The sequence below is a fragment of the Notothenia rossii genome (genome assembly GCF_949606895.1).
Source record: "Notothenia rossii genome assembly, chromosome: 5".
Taxonomy (NCBI): domain Eukaryota; kingdom Metazoa; phylum Chordata; class Actinopteri; order Perciformes; family Nototheniidae; genus Notothenia; species Notothenia rossii.
Window position 1 is genome coordinate 9,806,531 of NC_136903.1, and position 20,731 is coordinate 9,827,261.

At 41.7% G+C, this 20,731-nt stretch overlaps 1 protein-coding gene across 4 annotated transcripts in view; it reads left to right on the top strand.

The window, feature by feature from the left end:
- Positions 1 to 20,731, top strand: part of peak1 (pseudopodium-enriched atypical kinase 1) — a 104,414-nt gene that overhangs the window by 51,406 nt on the left and 32,277 nt on the right. For 2 of the 4 annotated variants that reach the window (XM_079679892.1, XM_079679891.1), the window contains exon 3: positions 4,829 to 4,896. The exons of 1 other annotated variant lie outside the window; for it this stretch is intronic. The gene's annotated coding sequence lies outside the window, so the exon portion shown is untranslated. Of the gene's footprint in view, positions 1 to 4,828; positions 4,897 to 20,708; positions 20,728 to 20,731 lie in introns of those variants that run through there. One more of the 4 variants, XM_079679894.1, reaches the window with a different exon arrangement.

Here is a 20,731-nt window from a genome sequence, read left to right on the forward strand (position 1 = left end):
AAAACGTTTCTGACTAGGCTATTTCAGATGTTCCCTCTGTAGCTGACTTGTCCGTGTGAATCGCCTCAAATACCTCCATTAGACTCCTTTGTTTACTTCTATAACATAGTGACATCACTATCTACCACTCACGCTTCCATTGGCTAGCACTCCAGCACATTGTACGTTATAGAATAAGGGGCCATACATCTCTAAGCAGTTGACCAATCACAACAGAGCCGGTCAGCTAACCAATCAGAGCAGACTGGGCTCTGGTTTCAGACAGAGGGTGAAAAGAGGCGCTGCAGTACAGGCAATGTGAGATCAATTATAAGTAGAGGCACAAAATACAAATATGAACCTGGAAATGGGCATAATACTGTAGGGCTCCTTTAATAAAAGTTACTTTTGCAGTTGTCAGAGTGGAGCCTCTCTCCCCATCAGCAGTGACAAGCCTGTCTTTGAAAATGCAGAATATTTGGGATATTGGATTTTGGTGGTTGTTATGGAGACAAAAAGACTGTAGAGCAGAATGACAGCAAGCTATAATAAGAAGAGGACTGAGCATAACAGCCATTCTGAAGACTGGGAGGGACAGTGCATGCATATTCATGAAGCTTTCTTTAGGACTGATCTGAGTTCAGTGTCAGTCACAGCCGGTGGTGACACTGTCCTTGTCTGAGTGGCGTCGACTTTGCTGTATGCTCAGTTTTAAGTGATGATTTGCCTGTGGTCTTCCACTGAACCCTGTTGTTGTGTAAAAGCTTCCTGTTTGTCTCTGTACTCAACCACAGTCTTAAACTATATCCAACACGCCATAGTTAGGAAAAACACAGGTCTTACATCTTAAGACGGGTAAAACTGAGAGAAAAATAACAGTTTGTTACCTAAAGTTCAGTGATGCTTATTGAATCTCTTCTTAACAACATTCATGTGTGTTGGATCATTCAGTATGCTGATATTGCATAAAGAAATACAGGGAAGTTGCAGTTAGCATGATGTGGTGTTGATCCCGTTAATAGAGTAACCTGCAAACAACACATGCAATCATTGTCTAGCTCAGTGGATGTGGTCACCTGAACTGTTTTGCTTGTATGAGTGATAGATGGAGTCATTATACTTTAATCCCAATTTCAAATACATGTTACGCACAATTTAGGCTACATTACTTTCTCAAAGTATCGGTCGCTGTGTTTGTGTTTCTGGCTAGTTTTTTGGTTTTCTTTTTTACCTGTCCTTTACCTGTTTGAGTGTTATCAGCTCGGCCTCTCTGCAGCCAGTGGTAATGAGTGAGTCAGCAATTTATTCTCACAGAATCTGGTCTTGGACTTGGGGAAGGTCAACGTGATCTGGGAGTTAGGTGAAACTTTGTAAAACTCAAAGATGATAACCAATAAGTGCTAATTATGATCATACGGTGTCAAAGAAATACCATCATTATAATTTGAAGATGTACAGGACAGTATGCCACAATCATTTAGCTAAAAATAAAGTACATTTTATTTCAGGCAGGAAACTGTTTAGTATCCATATCATCTGTTTTAGACTGCACTTTAATAGAACATTTGTCTTAAGTACCTATCTCTGAGGTTTTAATCAGTATTTAGAATGAAATTCACAATTATTTAGTTACTGTCCAGAAAAAAACGGATTATTGCTTGAACAGAAAAAATATTAAAAATAACTTTCACAGAAAACGTCCAAGGAAGTAAACTGAAGATTTCTGTTCACGCCACCCAGTAATGCTTTGTTAAAAAAGAACACAGACAGTCAATTAAAAGCCTGTTTACCGTCGTGTGCCAGTGGGGAACACAAACTGTTATTAAGGTGGCCGAGCAGCAGCAGCAGCAGCACTCACTCATGCTGTCCCAGTAAGTGCACCTCTCGGAGGGGAAACACCAATGGCGTGCGGGGGGTGTGAGTCCTGAGGAAGGGAATTCACAGGTAGCAGATGGACCGCTGGAAGCAGCTGTTGTTTACCAGGTAGGAGGGAGGGATGGTGGTCAATTAAGTTCACATAGGCAGGCACATGTGTGCAGTGGCACCTGCAAACATCACACTTTAATTGAAGGTCTTCTGACAGTGTTGGGCTGATACTAAGGATGCTGCCACAACAGAGTGGTGACTAACTAAGGTTTAATTATCCTGTGTATGACTGCAGGGCAACTAGTGTCAATGATTTAAATGTAGGCACAGGAAATAAGCAACCTGTATTCAGTGTTTTTTTTCAAACTGCTCCATATGGTCTGGTCAGGTCACCTGGAGTGGGTTTTGTTGGACTGCTCGCAGGTTTGTAAAGCTGTTGGAGTTTGTGGGATGGAGCCATTTATTCATGAAGCCAAGTGATGATCTACAATGGAATGATTGAAACCAGGGTAAAGGGTGTATGATCCTGCTGTTAAGCTTCACCTTTAGAAAACATATTCCTGATCCTTTTATTTTATAAAAAGGGTCCTAACTGCATCACACCTATTGATGTTGCTTTTCATGGCGCTTATCACCCAACTATTAGCAGGACACATACAGTAGGCAGGGTCAACACTCATCACATAGGAGTGTGATTTCTGAACCTTTTACAGGGACATTTTAACCACTTCATTTCTGACCATTATGATTTTACTGTCATACTGTATGGTGACACCGCTAGAAAAAATAACATTAGAGCAGGCAAATATAATATGATCACTCATATTGTAAACTGACCATTTTAAAAATATTTCCTGAAACTTTGTTGCAGTTATAACTTTTTTCCAAGTTGTTTTTGTTGTGTACCCTACTCAAGTCATTCCATACCCTGTATCTCAGCCATTAAGTTGTTTAGAAGAATGAACTGATCACCAATATAAATGATGGCCAGAGCTACACAAATTAGATAACAAAAAAAAAAAAATAATCTTCACACCTCGAAGTCATCACGGCGCTTTGCAAGTACACATTACACACATATCATACATGCAACGGTCATGTACTGTGGACAGTACCCACAGGAGCAAATTCGGGTGAAGTGTCTTGCCCAAGGACACAGCGGCCTGACGCAGTGGCGGGTTTCAGTGGTCTGATGACCAACGCACAGTCCACTGCGCCACTTCGTCCCTTCACAAAAAGATCTCTATTTCCCCCTAACTAATAGGCATACTGCCAATTTAGCAGGATAAACTGTTGTCTGTGCCCAGAAATGTTCATTAAAAGTCATTAAAACAATGGAGGTTGGATCACTGTGCTCTGCATATAAGTGAAGGTTGCATAAGAGACTGACAGGATCATCACATAAAGCTATTACAATGTAATTGTGTCATAACAAGTGTTTATGTATTCACACTAAGTGAACTGTTATGGGCATACTACTGAACGCTTGAGTCTGCATGTGAATTGTCCCTCATGCACACATAGACAAAAATCAAGCAACAAAACATCAAATATAAAAAACACATCAAAACAGACATTGATACCGAGTTAGTCAGAATGATCCACAGTAAGCCATTTTCAAAGCCCCACACTAAAGCGGTTCAAAACCAAATTGATTTTTTTTATCACAGTTTTATCGCTGCCGAACCTCCAAGAATTGTCTCTAGATATCCCATTTTCAAAGGCAATGTTTCTCTTTATAAAGAAAATAAATATGCTCACAAAAAAAATCATGCCTCTTGAGATGACTGGCTATTTTTATCTATCAACAAGATGCTTTGTCCTCGGATGAATTAATGCAAAACATTCTTTTTTAGATCTGACATGGGGGGTGGGTTGGTTTTACTCTACTTTCTGAAGTTTCCCTTGGTTGCATAGCAACACTCATAGGGCCAGCTATTATGTCTCCAAATATACATCAAACAGATCTTAATAGAGCAAAAGTAGGACAGGAGTGAGCTTAGCAGTTTCCATGCATTGACAGAAAATATGTCCTCCCTTCACAGGCGGCAATAAATCCACCAACTGGATTAGAAGAACTGTCACTGTCCAGTTTATTTTCAGCTCACAGGACATGATAGATGTTAGCATGCCACTCAACAGAGAAGAACATTGTGTATGAATCACAGGGACCACACAATGATGTCTTCTGAAGAACTCTTAGGGCACCTACTTTCGTGGCAGTGCCTTAATGTGGTCTCCTGTATTTTGGTAGAAATTGTGTTTAGATGTTTATAGGGAGATATAGGGATAGTGGTGGTTTAGTGGATAGTGAGGTGGGCTGAAGGTCGGAAGGTTGTGAGTTCAAATCCCGCCTGGAACACCACCACTAGTGTGCCCTTGAGTAAGGCACTTAGTTACTCCAGGGAGAATGTCCCTGTAATTGGTCATTGTAAGTGGCTTTGGATGAAAGCGTCAGCTAAATGAAATGTAATGTGATATACTTCTCAGCTGCTTCTTTAGTGATTTTGTCACAAACTAAATATTTGAAGTGTATGTGCAGCAGCATGCGAATCATTCTGAAAATGTTAAGTTATTTGAAATCAAACAGCCTCCAACAACACCAAGTGAAGATTGTTGAGGTTGTAGCAGGAACAATGTCATCTATAAATGTATCTTTTAGTAACATGAGTAATTATTACAGTATCTGTTGCGAGTGTAGGAACACTATGTGAATAATAATTCACATAAACAAACTATTTGATTCCCACTGGAAACTTTTAGGCACTTAATGTTTTCTTGTATATCAAGAAATATCCTGTGAAGAGTGTGAGCAGCACTGTTCCTCAGGCCCACTTGCATCAGACAAACTAACAAAATGCTCTTTCTTCTTCTTCTTCTCTCCCTCCTTCTCTGTTTCACCCTCCCTCTTCTCTCTCTTGGATATCGTCCTCTCTCTGTCTGTCTGTCCTCCTCTGTTTCTTTTCCTCTCTGTCGTCTGCAGGATCCAGCAGTAGCTTCTCTCTCCGTCAGCAGCTGGGACTCCATGGCTGCCGCTTGATTCCCTGCACTGTGAGTTCCCTTGTGTCTGTTTGTCCAGCTGTGCTGTGTATGTCCTCAAACCCTTCTTTTGGTTCTTTCTGTCAGGCTTTCCAACCTGCAACACTTGGATTAGTCCTCTAAAGCCGCTGCTGCTTGGCGCCTTTTATGCATGCCATTGATTTTGAATTGTGAAGATACACTTTGTATGACTCTACATGTTGATGCCAAGAGAGCAGAGTCACGCTGCGTTCGGTCTCTCCTGCTGCGCTTCATTATTCTGCTGATTCCACATTAGTATGGCAACGCTAGCAAAACAAACACTGTATGCAAGAAGCCAGTGTTCCCAACGTAATGACTGACAGGCTGTGATATCCATTACAAGCACTGTACTTTTCTTATTAGTGATTTCAAAACAATTTACCCCATCCATATTTCATATAATCTATAATAATGGTGGAACAGCTGCAGTGGTTTTAATGGATTCTTAATGTCCTGAATAGTTGGATGGAGAGAGGAGAAGCCCTACAGCTAATGTTTGTTGTGGACCATTGATTGGATATTAGATTATGATGTTATGTCTGTATTTAACTTCTGTGTCCTCAGACAGAGTGCTTATAACGGCCATTTTTGGATTTATCTTTGACAGAGAAATTAATTGTCAGAAGCCTTTACTGTTAGTGGAAGCAATGTTTTGGTTCAATGCACACTTAAGGTCAGAGGTCAATGTCAACGATGTCAGTGAGAAATTGATAGCGTTCCTTACAAATATATATACAAGTGCAGCACTTAACATTCATTTAATTTATGATAATAATAATACACTTCATTTATACACCTTTCAAAACATATGTACAAAATGATTTCACATAAAACCGAACACCGTTAAAAACACATGAAGGTAAATAATTAGATGAACTAAACCACAGCATCCAAACACAGAGTAAAACAAATAAAAAACAAGAATAAAATCACATAATAGCAATTCTAAAAAAGTCTTAAAGTGACTTAAAAGAGCTGACAGATTGTGCAGCCCTGCTCTCCTCGGGCCGGTCGTTCAGAAGTCCAGGACCTCTGACAGAAACGGGTCTTTCTCCTTTGTGTTTGTACCTGGGAACGAGCAGCAGCGATGCCTCTGAGGACCTCACGGTGCAGCATAGGGCAGTGAAAGGTCAGATGAATAACTTGGGGCCAGGCCTATCAAGGCATTATTATTTAGCAATAGCATTTTAAAATCTATTCTCAAAGCAACAGGTAGCCTGTGTAAGGTGGCAATGATCAGTGCGATGTGATCAGTTTTCCTAGCCCGAGTTAAAGTCCTTGTAGTTTTGAATGAGCTGGAAAAAGAAGTTAGGAAAACCATTTTAAACCCCATGTGTTTCCCACTGAGGCCAATCACTTCCACAGACTTATTGCATTTGTTGTCCATATAACCATTTGAATTACTGCAGCTTTATGACTGACAACCTTTTTGAACTTCTGAGCATTGATTTCCTACCTTTGCTAACATTGCCATGCACCTGTTACCTCTCTAATGATCTCTGTTTCCTCGTGTCTCAGTGCCAGCTGGGCAGAAAGCAGCCATCTGTGCTGTGTAGGGCTGCAACTAACGATTATTTTGGTAGTCGACTAATCGGTCGATTATTTTTTCGATTAGTCGACTAATCTAACGATTATTTCTGTCACACCCTCCATCTCTGCTTCCTGTGGGCACGGCTCCTTTTCCGGGCTCCAGTGCATGTTTTACCTCAAGTTTGCACACCTGTGAATGTCACCCTGTTGTCCAGTCCCTCTGCCTTAACATAACATGATCCCATAGAAAATTAAAATAATGACTCATGAAACATTTGAATTTGAACTTTGAACTTGTTTAATCAAATGTATTTGAATAACATAAATACAAAAAAATCATAATGAAAACAAAATAAATAATACAAATTCAATCGCATTTTATTCTTGTCATTTCGCAGACCCTTGTTAATTATTATTTTAAGTTTGGAATTAATTACAGCGTCCATAAAGCTCTAGTGTGCTCTACTACGCTGTAAGCTTGGCGCTGTTTAGCAGCTCGTTGGTGGACACGCAGCCTCAACATAACTGAAATAGCGTTTGCTTAGCAAGCATTAACCATGAGACGTTCTGTTTTCCAACATGTAAGCTAACGTAAACATGACTATGGCTAACTTGCTCAAACTTACCCATGATCCAAAGTAGCAGTCCTCACGGTTCCAGGGTGCTTGCGTTTTAAATGCTCGTGCATCACTGTAGTGCTGCCGTGGAATGGCAATTCCCCTTTACAAATTCTGCATTTCACTGACTTCTTTGGCTTGTCGTCTGTGAAATACTCCCACACTTTCGAAACTCTCGGTCTCGCTTTTTTGAGCTCTTCATCACCCTCATTCTCTCTCCTTTCCGCCATCGTTCGTATTCTTTCTTCTTTGTTGTTAGTACAGAATGCAGTCATGGCAGACAATGGAGAGTATACTGCCCCCAGCACTTCCTGTAGTGCATTGCAGTTACAAATGAACATTTGCGCAGTTTTGAATTAACGTTACCGGCTCTCTGATTGTTTTTATACGACGCGTCGACACTAAAATTCCGCGTCGACGAATTTTTATGATCGACGTCGTCGATTATGTCGACTAATCGTTGCAGCCCTAGTGCTGTGGTGTCTCAGCAGGTTTGGGTCCTGCTCTGTGTGCTCTGTCTCCACAGATGTTGGTGTGTGTGTGTGTGTGTGTGTGTGTGTGTGTGTGTGTGTGTGTGTGTGTGTGTGTGTGTGTGTGTGTGTGTGTGTGTGTGTGTGTGTGTGTGTGTGTGTGTGTGTGTGTGTGTGTGTGTGTGTGTGTGTGTGTGTGTGTGTGTGTGTGTGTGTGTGTGTGTGTGTGTGTGTGTGTGTGAACAACAGGTACTTGATGTGCTGCACTTGACCTTTCCCAATGAACAGAACAACTACTTTCTCTTTGTCTGTTACTTTAGCTTTTCTTGAAGGCGCACACACACCTTCAATTTGAAGTGTATTGGAAGATAATAACGTGCAGTTATTTAGGACCTTATTAGTACAATGCATAGTGTAGGATGGACAAGAAATACATGGAAAGAAAGTCCTTACGGATGTAATTACATTTAAGGATGTAAAGTGCAGCCATATTTTTTTAGATTGACAAGTGTTATTTAAAATAATTATTCAGCCTCATTGGAGATTATGATGATTGCACATGTCCATTATTATTTCATCTCATGTAAAAGAACACATGTAGTCAGCAGAAATCACTGGCTGCCAGTGAAACTCCCCGTCACAACTAGGAGGTGTGTGAAATCCTATTTTTGGAAATATTTCTTTTTAATGAGGCTCGGTTTCACACACGCATGCACAAACTGACATGGTTTCAGGCTGGTTTGAGAAACAGAGGAGGATAACAAATGCTTGTCAGGCAAAGGCAGAGGTGAACTTCGCTACAAAGCATATGTTCGCTCTTTCGTTTCAAAGCGTTTGACCTGCAGGCAGCTTCTTGACTTCGCCCACTGAGCGTTTCACCTGGAAGTGTGAGTCGTGGAGGACGGCATTAGCTCTCTCCCGCTGCCTCCGCCATCCTCTGCTCTCCATTAGTTTCTGCTGCTGCCGCTGGTTTGTTTTGCACTTGGCAGTTAAAAGCATGGAGGTGTTGTGTTCAATGTAATTGGATGATGTGGTACTGCTCTCCAAGCTGTTTATGCCAGCAGCCGTTTCTTGGCCCAACACATCTAATCATCTTCCTCAAAGCCTCTAAGAGGAATGACTGCTCCCATTGCAAAACAAGTGAAAACTGTCTATCTGTCCAAAACTAGCTTCTAGAAAAATACTGCAAATACAGATGGACTGGTCAGGGATTTGTTGTCGTTTTTGTTTACTATTATGATTTTGTTTATAGCTACCTGCCATCCCATTAACACATTTTTTTTCATGATGTAGGTCAGGTACACACATCTGCTTTGGCTCTTACCTCACTACTATTTATATAACCTCTTTCTGGAGTGGATAATTTTTTTACTTAAGGTTCACCTATTATGTAAAATCCACTTGTTCATGTCTCTAATACATCAACATGTGTCCCCTCTGTGTAAAGAGATTCTGAAAGTTTCAGGACAAAAGATTCTCTCACTTTTTGTCCTGATCCATTTCTATAAAAACCTGTCTGAAAATGAGCTGATCAGATTGTGGCCACTTTATGATGTCATAACGATTTTTTGGCTTGTGTAACCATTAGCCAATCAGCAACCAAGATAACCCCCCCACCTTATCACCTGAATCTCCTCCTAGAGCACCATTGTGTTCTTTTTAACCAAATCTCTCTCAGAGGGGCGTGGGGAGGGGCTCCTTATTTTCATCTACAGTAACAGACAGAGAATCAGCACTTTTGAAACAGGGCTGAAACCGAGGGGATTATGGGTAATGCTGCAATGATCTGTTTGGTGTTTGGTGCCAAACACTTCAGAGACATGTTGGTATATATCTGAGACCTATAATAAATTGATGGAAAACAGTATCATAGGGGACCTTTAAAGTTTTAAGAGACAATGAATGGCAACTCGTGGGAGTTAATATTTGAAATGAAGCTGAAACTCATTATGGAGTACAATGATTTGATTATCTCCCTTTCATTGAGGTTTTTTTTTTTTTTATCAAAGTCTGTTCCATTTTGGAATAAAACTCATGGTTTCACATGACACAAAAAGACAGCTGTAAATGTTTTCCAGAGTGGAATCAGACTTTTGGATTAGCATAGCCATTCTCCAGAGAAACAGACAGCCGTGGTTAAATCATTAGTGAAATAAGCCTGTCCTCCTTTTACAGCCTAACATAGTCCAAAAGTGAAGATCATTCTTGCACTCACAGAAACACAGCTTCTTTCTAGTGGTGGTCGTCTTGGTAATTGGGGACTGTTATCAAATCTGTCCCCCCCCCCCCCCCCCTTCTCATTTCTCTTCCAGTGCAGCACCGTGGCAGAAGCAGGCGATTATTCTTCCACGAAAGTAGGACATGATTCTCCAGCAGCTTCGGTTTAGTCTCCGGGCGCTTTCTGTTTTGTAGCTTCTTATATATCCTGCCTATATAATCTGTTCTCAGGCACATACAGCACTGCAGAAATGCTCATTAAGGCCTGAGTAGTTGAATAAGTGCCAGAAGTAATCGTTTCTTGTAATGCATCTTAACAATTTCGTAAGCGCTTATATATTCTGGTACTGGTAAATAGAAGAAGACATACTTTATTATTTCCCTAGGGGGGCTCACTTTTCACTCTGCTGTTAACCAGTTACAGTACAGACACATATAGGGCCCAAAATACTCACCATCACAAACTAGGGATGCCAGAAACCATGATCAAATTCGAAAATCAGACATCCCTGGCGAATATGAATCGATTATTCGCCTGCGCTGCTGGCTTCCTCCAAGTTTACAGTAAAACAAACTGGTGGTGTGACCAATGGCCATTTACAATTATTAATACTATTATTAGCATTAGTCTATATTTTGGTTGAAACTAAGCCAGGAAAAAAAAGAAAAACATAGATAATAATAAAAAAAATTATAAATAAAATCGATTTTTAAAAGTAATTTTCGATTATGGAGACTGTAACGAATATTCGAAAAAAATCGAATAATCGCTGGCATCCCTATCACAAACACATGCATTTATGGAGAGGTGTCAGAGCAAAGTGGTTGCCATAGTAGCGCCCATGGTTTGGGTGTTCGTGCCTTGCTCAAGTACACCTCGGCAGGACCTAAGAGGTTAACTGTCACCTCTCAGGTACCAGTCCACACCAAACGCTATTGTTTGTTAAATATTTCGATACCATTGTAACAAAAACGTTATTTTAACCATTGTAACATAAGGAGAAGCATTGCAACAGATCCAGCTAAAGCTAATGTGCTGCCCTTGTTCCTTGCTAGGCTTCAATTTAATAAAGCTAAACAAATAAATAAATGAAACTGATTCAGGACAACATTTATTTTCTCTTATTGTCCTACTTCTCTGCTTGTTTTAGATATTGAATAGAGTAAAGACATTGAGAAAGAAGCTGTCAGCTTTAATATATCAAAGGTATCACAATAGAAGTATACTTTTTGACAGGAAGGGAACGTGCTGTCTGTGCTGCTACCGGCCGCTCGTGCAGGCAGTCTTGACAAGTGTGCGTAGTTTTCAGTGCTGAAGCCAAAATAACTTGCTTTGATCCCGACTGATTTTTGATTTCTGCACTTCCACCGGCGTCCCAGGAATATGCAGCTCTCAGCGCGATGCTCTACTCGTGTGTTTGATGCTTGCTGCTGCCATGCTGTTGGGGAAACAGAGGAGAGGATGTTAGTCAGGTGGGAGAAAACCTCCATGAGCTCTCCACAGTCATCACCCGCCCCCGGCTAATTAACATGTCAGTTTTACACCAGAGCGCAAAGTGTGTGTGTGTGTGTGTGTGTGTGTGTGTGTGTGTGTGTGTGTGTGTGTGTGTGTGTGTGTGTGTGTGTGTGTGTGTGTGTGTGTGTGTGTGTGTGTGTGTGTGTGTGTGTGTGTGTGTGTGTGTGTGTGTGTGTGTGTGTGTGTGTGTGTGTGTGTGTGTGTGTGTGTGTGTGTGTGTGTGTGTGTGTGGAGAGAATTAGGGTGCTGGTATGGCAGTGTGGGTGAGAGAGAGAGAGAGAGAGAGAGAATACTGTAAGAGACAGAAGAAAATCTGATGATGACATGTGTGTGTTATTTATAGCCCCACAGCCGGATTGTGCATATCTATAGACCTGCTGCTGTTGTGTGTGCTAACTCAAGGTGTTCAGCTTGTGTGATTTGACTGTGGCGCATTTCCAAATGCATGACCAGCACATAAACACAGTGACTGAGCTTCTTTCAAATGTCTTTTCCTGCTTTTCCAGCAGTTGCAAGGAAGTTATAAAATATGCCCAACAAGTGTCGGAAGGATAATTCCACTGGGGTTTGTTCACTGAGCAGACTCTAGATCTGTTTCACCACCTTCCTCCTGACTGTGTTCTTTGTGGTTTATGTTAAAGGGACCTTTTTTCCTGGTTGTTACCACAGGGGCTTCCTATAGAAGTATTATTAAGGGGAAAAGCTACCATAACATCCACATGACTTTGGAAAGTGGAGATGTTTTCCCTTTTCACAAATAGCTCTGCAAATGTTGGAAAGTGCAGAGCCAAGTCTCTAATCTGGGATATCAGGTTGCCCATTTCTACCTGCTCCAGTGACAGAGACGTTGTGATCACTGTGGCAGCACAAGGAACATGTTGTCCCCATTCTGGATCAGTGTGATCAGGTAGAAGTTATGCACATATATACATGTGTGTCAGCAGGCGGGGAGCATTATAAAAGCAGCCTTTTCAATGGATCGTATTTAATGGCACCAAGTATACACAAATATCTGATCATTTCAGATTGAATTAAGGATGTTGGATGTTGGATGTTGCAAGCCAGGATATTAGATGCATCTATAAAATTGACACTTAAAATGTGGATTGTTTAATATTCACTTAAAAAATATATATATTCTCTTTTCTAAAATGAGCAAAGTTAACATTCTTTAAAGTTTCGAGTTCAATTATATATTTTATTTATTACATACAGTATATTTGAACACAGTTACAGTACAGTGATTTCTTCAGGGCACCATCCATTATACATGTCTATTTCCATAACCATTCCCTGCTGCTACTCCAGTTTTCCTCAAAGCATAATTTGTCCTTTTTCTGTACTTTTAAGTTTTATTAAATGTATTTCTACATCCAGCATACTTGCAAGTATAAGGAGAAGTACCGTCAAATCTCAGTTCATGTTTTTAGAGTAGGCGTTATGATACTCAAAAGCTTAACAAATGTTTGTCCATGTGGGAGATATTTATTGTGTGTGTGTGTGTGTGTGTGTGTGTGTGTGTGTGTGTGTGTGTGTGTGTGTGTGTGTGTGTGTGTGTGTGTGTGTGTGTGTGTGTGTGTGTGTGTGTGTGTGTGTGTGTGTGTGTGTGTGTGTGTGTGTGTGTGTGTGTGTGTGTGTGTGTGTGTGTGTGTGTGTGTGTGTGTGTGTGTGTGTGTGTGTGTGTGTGTGTGTGTGTGAGATGCATTCCCGCACATCTGGCTGTTTCTGCGCTGCCACTTTGCTGGTGTTTGTCTGGAGGCCGGCAGGTTGCCCCCCCCCCCCTAGAGACCTGCACCGGCTCTTTCCCAGGCCACACTGCAGCAACGCTCCCAGAGCTTTACAATCCCAAACACTGCTCTGGAATGTTGTTGCTGTCTTTCTTTTTTCTTCTTTTACTCTCCTTCATTCCCTCTTTGTCATTGACTTTCTGCCACTGCCTCTCTGTCTCTCTCCTTCTTACCCCAATAGCCCCAGTTGAGCAATGCCTGCCCATGGAGTGTAACTGAAAACCTATTAAATTATATTGCCATCTTCTTTGCATGGAATATGTTCAGGAAGGGCTTATAGAGCCTTCAGGCTGAACACAGTGACTCTTACTGGAAGCCTTCTCCCTAAAGGACAGATTTATATTTTTATTAACTTAGCTAAAATCAATTAGGAAAACAAAAAATCCTACATTCCAGATACACATGCTCCTGCTACTGGAAACTTGAACCAAGCATAAAAAACAAATCAAAGTTTTGAAAGAGGTGATAGGGTTACATTTGATATCCCCATTGGCCATGTTGAAACTAAACAGCCTCTTACCATCGTGTGGGAATGTTTAAGACCTGACAGTTGGTACTGCCAGCAGCTAATGAGTGAACTTTACTGCTGCAGCAAGGACGTTGTTTTGAGAGTTTAGTCTTTTTCTGCCTTTGCTGTTCCAAGTCCAATCTGTCAGTAAATCAGCTTTGGGAGGTGAGCTTATAATGAGGCCGTTTGGTTGTCACATCACTCGTCGCTGTCTCTCACCACTACCGCTGAAAGGGCTTCTTCAGTCCATGTCTTTAGTCTGTTTACTCTGGGAAAACTTGAGGCTAGAACGAAATGAAGAGCATGCCTTGCAAATGTTGCGGCTGAAATGTGTGCTCAAATTGCTGGCAGCTGAACGCGCAGATCGGCATGGATTCATTTGGCAACGGGAGGACACATAATGAGAAAAGAGCAGTTCTGAATACACACTGAAGGTATTCTTTCTGCAGTAGATGGTCGATCTTTAGCAGCGATACATTTCACCTGAGCTAAAATCTTAGTCAATAAAGAAAAAAACGATTTTCTTTGAATATAAAATAGACAGAATTGTTCATCTGACAGTAATGAAATTACATTTGAACTTAAAAATCAATAGCAGGTTCGCATCACGCATGCGTTCCCTGTAAATCCTTTCTAACACCTAGGACTTAAGAGGCAATCAATTGTGGCATGAAGGAACTTCATTTTGATGATGTATTCAATGTTAGAAACATGCACAAAGACTGCTACACACTAAATCACACACAACCCAATATCCTTCATTCACACACACACACACACACACACACACACACACACACACACACACACACACACACACACACACACACACACACACACACACACACACACACACACACACACACACACACACACACACACACACACACACACACACACACACACACACACACACACACACACACACACACTTCATTCACACACACACACACACACTTCATTCACACACACACACACACACACACACACACACACACACACACACACACACACACACACACACACACACACACACACACACACTTCATTCACACACACACACACACACACACACACACACACACACAGAGACACAGAGACACACAGACACAGACACAGACAATATCCTTCATTCACACACACACACACACACACACACACACACACACACACACACACACACACACACACACACACACACACACACCATGTATACATCACTTCAGGGGACATTACATTGACTTACATGCATTTCCTGGAGGTTTATCCTAACCTTAACCATAACCAAGTCTTCACCCTAAAATTATTGATTCCCCATAAGGGAGGCAAGTCCCCACACCTGACTTGTGTGAACAGATGTAGGTCCCCACAAGGATAGCAATGCTAGGACACACACACACACACACACACAAATGCACAGAGCCAGCCGTCTAACCACTTAGTATATCACGGTGGATTCAGTCCATTACTCTCAGTCCATCCTGTGTTTCATTAATATGGATGAGCCCACGATGCAGCAGGAACACAGGAAAGGGCAAACCACAATGAAAACCATTTCTCAAGCATTTGAAATCTATCTTATGTATCAGTGCATGGCAGAATTCTCTTTCAAACCACCAGTAAGTACAATGTTTGCTATGCCAGATTTCAGATTGAACAATAAAAGCTGTGGAAGACTGTTGTAGGCTGATAGATTATTTGTGTTTCCATATGTGTGGAGTTGGACAGTAATATAATACACTGTTTCTAATGTTAATTCTATTTATGAAATGGGTATTATATCTGAGGACCATAACAGCTTCTGGAGCTTTATATTCTCCATCCATCTGTACTAAGTTGCTGTCAGATTGTTACCACATTGGCTATCATTACTTATAACATGTATCCAGAAATTGGCTCACACAACGTTTCTTGGGGGAGCTGAAATGAAGTGGATCAGCCGAGTCCCGTGAGCCTCCTCATCTCCACACCTCCTCTCCTCATCTCCCTTGTCAGGCTTCCTCGGTGGTCTGTGTTGTCAGCTCTCTGACTTGTTTGGATTGTGAAACTAACTCTCGGGGACATTCTGTGGATCGCATACCATGTCTCTCAGTACTACTCGTTTCTCGGGACATAGCTCTCTTAGCGAAGTGTAGTTGGAGCTGTGTTTTACCCGACTGGCTGCGTTGTGAAGGTCTTCTTCCAGACTTGTTTTCTCTCTGCAGCCTTGTATGCAGAGCACTTATAACTGTAAGGCTGAAGTGTTCAACATGTTCTTTATTCAAGGTTTTCCAAATGTGCTAGTAGACAACATGCTGCCTCAGTCCTTAGCCAGTGGATTTTTGGACGCATTAAACTGTCATTAAAAAATAAATAAAAAAGAATCCTTCTGCGTTTCCTTTTTCATCTTGAGCTGAACCTAAAATCCTAAACGGGACCAAACTGTCACTGTGTACTGTTACATCCCTTAGAGAAAAATCATCTTTTGTTTCACTAACTGTTGTTTAATCAATTGTTGCAAACACGAGTGTATATCTCCTAAAAAAAGATGAGATTACACTAATTGGGGACGCCCCCCTGCAGCTACCTTCTGTAATATGAGCTAGAGGCTGATATGTGTGTTTATACAAGCTATTACAGCCAAAACAGGATCAGGAAATAGTAGACTCTAGAGCAGACTTGTAATACTTATAAGAGAGATGACACAGAATGATATCCCAATCATGCAACTTCAAGCCTCGGCCTTGGTTATTAAATGGATAAGCCCATGCCACTTCATGTATTTGTACTAGAATAATACAAGTCTGCCTTTCACAAGCCTCTTAGCAGGGTTGAATCGTTTTTTCAGCCCATTGAACCTCCACAGTACTCATTAATGAGAGAATATTTTTTTATTTGAGCTGTTCATTTATAAGGAAGTTCAATTGAGCAGCCAAGTGACAGTCATACTTGCGGAAAAAGCTTCTTGAAACTGAAGTGACGTGCAGTGGGATCCCTTTGGCAGAATCAGGCTTTGGACAGAAAAATGACATTTGGTAGAAACTGGGAATTAACAAAGTCGAGAAGTCAGCTGTCACTTGAGGTGGCTTAGCCCCTGAAATGAAAAGCTGTTTGGCAGGTGCCAGCATCCTCTACACATACACACTAACACACACATAGATCAGGGTGTCCGCGGGGTCTTAAAAAGTATTAAAAGTTGATAAATCAATTTAGCGAAAATTAAGGCTTTTAAAAAGTATTAAAAAGTATTAAATGGCATTTTCCAAGGTATTAAGAAGTCCCACAGCAACGAGAACATGAAACACCCTTTAATTTACTGAAACGACATGTCGGGGAAACCCCACAAGGCGGCCCCATACATAGCGCGCCTTAAAATGCTGCTTATTATTTTAAGTTTCGTCGCCTTGCTCCGCTCTGTGTGTGTGTGTGGGGGGGGGGGGAATAAACGACTACGGCAACGGGTCCCAAGGTGGGAAGACCGCCATACGCAACGCTCTGAGGGTCCAACGGCTCCGTGTGTGCCCTATATGATCATTTTCTGATAACGATGAAAGAGCCCGCCTCCCTCTCCCCACGTCTCCTGCTGCTGCTGGGCTGTCAGAAGAGGGAGGAAAAGAGAGGCAGTCACCGTTTATTAAATATTCTTATATTATTATACAGAGAACAGAGTCGTTATCAATTTGTTTTAAAGCTCAATAAATAACAAAGAAGACCTCTGACCGGCACTTTCCTAATTTTGTACGGAAGATTTAAACTTTAACGGACATGTTGACCGGCGGAACATTTTTTTTACGGAAACTGCCGCACGGTCCTCCCCTCGTTCCTTGGAAAAGGCGGAGAGGTGGGTGTTTTTCATCTGCTGGTGGACTACCTGAGAGATACAGCAGGAGAACACGCCGTCCACCGAGGAGAATAAACAGAAGGGCAACCATGCTCCGGGGTCTTCTTCGCTGCTTTTGGTGTATTTCGGGCGGCAGCAGCGCCACTTACAGGCATGACATATGTACTACATCGTTTCCAGCATTTCCAGCGGTCTAGTGTGAACGGACACGTTAATGAATCGAATGCGTGTGAAAGGAAGCCTTTTTTGCGCTTGCGTATGCGTTTTACCGTGTGGGGCCGGGGTTTAAGCCAAACTATATACGGTCACAGAGATCTGCTATTTTAAAGTAAAGTCAACACATATAGACCCTAAATATAGTCTGTATTAAGAACGAGAAAAGTCTTAACATATATATCCTTTTTTGTAAACATATGACAAATGTGTGAGGGTGATGACGTCAGAGCATCGTCTTATGTGCCAGGGCTTAGCCCCGGACAGCCCCAGCCCAATTTAACCCCTGGGTATTTGTGAGGGAGCTCCTATATGGCATTACCCCGCTGAAGCTCACCAAAGTTTAACATATTTCATAGTTCAAAGTTTTGTCAATTGTTTTGTTTATTGGTCAAATACTGGTTTCTAATGTTTTCTGAGGAGTTGTACTGGAATGAAAGAGCACAGAGTACAGAAGCAACAAAGCAGCATACTGCACTAAACCTGACCTTCACAGAGAGGTTGAAGTTCATGTGGAGAGAAGGCTTCAGTAGTCTGTCTGCACTCTGTTTAGTTTTGCTATCTTACAATCAATATAGTAAATGTGAGGTAAAGTGTGTTGCCAATGTAACCTGTTAGAACTCAAAGTTGCGATGAGGTCTTAAAATGTATGGAAAGGGTCTTAAAAAAGGTCTTAAAAGGTATTAAATTTGACTTCAGGATTCCTGCATATACCCTGATAGATACTAAGACACACATGCAAACATGGCTCAGGAAGATTTGACTGAACCTGTCATTGTCACAGGTCATTCCACATTACCTGTCCTATACTACACTCACTTTTTCAACCCCAAATGAAAGAGACTTGTTACGCGCCATTCAGCATGACTAAGAGAAGAGATCAGTCAATGCACCACTCATTTTACTCTGAGGTAGACATGCTTGAATAGCTTAGGGAGAAGTTTGAAGGTCGTCACTTTAAATCCAGGGATGAGCTGAGAAAATCTGAGGGAAAGAGGCAGTAAGTGCAGCCTTCCATTTGCTGCTGTCAGAGCGACCTTCAACATAGTGCAGGTTTTCTGATCCTAAGATACCGACTTGTTAAGAAAGTACTACGATATTTAGAGTACACACAGACATACTAATCAAGCAGTGAAGTATGTATGGCTTCCTTTAACATCTTTGATTAACACTGTTAGACCAAAACAAGGGTGTATTCTTCTTGAATAACTAATAGCAGACACTGTCTCACTGTCTCTTTAACAAACAACAGCTTTCTCCCACTGCCTAGCTTCTCTCTCCGCACTTCCAATTTCAAATCTACTCTACTCTTGTCTGCCCGAATGCCACGGCTGTCTTATCATTCGAGCCCTCTGCCGTAAAGAAAATCCCACATCCCATCTCCTGATGTTTTCAGCTTTCAGCCTCAGTTATTCCACTATTATGTCCCAGCCTCTCTACGAACGTGCTCTGGGTGGGCAATGAGCTTCTCTCCTCAGCGTACGGACTTTTCTCAGGGGAAAACATTGCCTCTCTGTGGAGAAGAGAATACGGTGGAACCTGATGTGAAATTCGAACGTGAATTTTCTGTCTGTGGCTTTGATGCTTCACTTTCTTTACATCCCCTCCTCTCATTCCTATCAATGGTGATTTTTTATTTTTGAAAATCCCCCATGTTTAACAGTGTACCCCCCTCTTCACTGGCACCGTATGTATCAGTACCTCATATTATGCCCTATGTGAATGCTGTTCTCTACATGTCACCAGTATGTTACATTATCCGGAAACCATAAACCATGTGAAGTGCACCTTGTAGTTATGGTTACAAAACCATATATCACAATTGTTTACCTGTTGGACATATAAAGGACTTGTTAATCTGCCTGCCTGGTACTCAAGGTGGACAACATGTTAACCCCTCAAACCCTCCATCTCTCTCCAGGTGGAGTGGTAGTTTGCATGGAGGACTTGGGTGCATGTAAGATTGTTAGCGATTCTACGCGTTTAAATGCAACTTTTGATTTTGAGAACAGGGCATGTTCAAACTAAAATTGGATGCCTATTTACCTTGAAGTTGCTTTCACACACCTACAGTATAGTCACCACTATCCAATCATCTTTCTCCAGTCACACAGCCAGACGCCCTTCAGCCTGAGTCACGATCAATCTAACCAGGTGGACACGGGGAAAAGATGGCTGAAATGTACCGGTTGCTAAATGTTCAGTGACATCCTCGTAGTTTGTCTCTGACAGCCTCCAAATGCTTTATGTACCTGAGAGTGAGCAGTTCCCCGGCGTGTCAGTTCAGTGAGCTACAACTAATAGGGGGAGTGATAAGCAAGTGAGGAGGGGGAGTGATGTACGAGGGCTCACTTGTGTACGATGAAAGGATGGTAAAATAGTTGGTGTCAAGAAATCGGCTGTTTACATTCAAAAACGTTCCTTTGTGTAACGGTTATGTTGCAAACTGAGAAAGACAATACACTTGGTGCGATCTTTCCTTTGTTTGAAAGTATCTTGGAGCACTTTGAAAAGCGCAATATAAATGCCATGTCTTATTGTTATTCAAACAAAAAATAAAAGTACTAAACTGCTCTGTAACCACAGCGAACTCCAGATACAATAGTTTGGGATGCAGTTAAAAGACAATATTGAACAAAAGTATATACTTGAAGAGATACCCTCTGTTTTTTCCTTTGTGTGATAGTCGGTGGTTAAATGGAGACGGGTGCTCATGCTGGGAGGTTATCTTTCTCGCCTCCTATTGCACACGGCTGGAAACACCTTATTGCTGAGGGCTGGTTCACTGCTGCTGTATTGATTTCGCACGCAGTGGAAAATGTGTTGTTCAAAAGTCTCGCCTGGGTAGCTTTCAATAAATAAAGTTCTATCCGACCTGAGAACTTCTTCTTATCCTAGACTAGTACACGTCTGGGTCTCTCTGGCGGTCCCAGGGGGCTGGTGTCTGCACCGAGCAGCAGGTGGTGTGTGATGTCCCTCCTGGCTCTGAACCAGGCCGTGTTTGCTGCGATCAGATCAGGAGCAGATGGTCACTGATCGAGGGACCAACGCTGCATCTCGTCTTAGAGGCTAACTGTTAGCCAGCAAGTGCAGGAGCATCAACTGGGACCAGTCTCATTTTGGACAGTGTTTCTATTTGTTGAGGTAA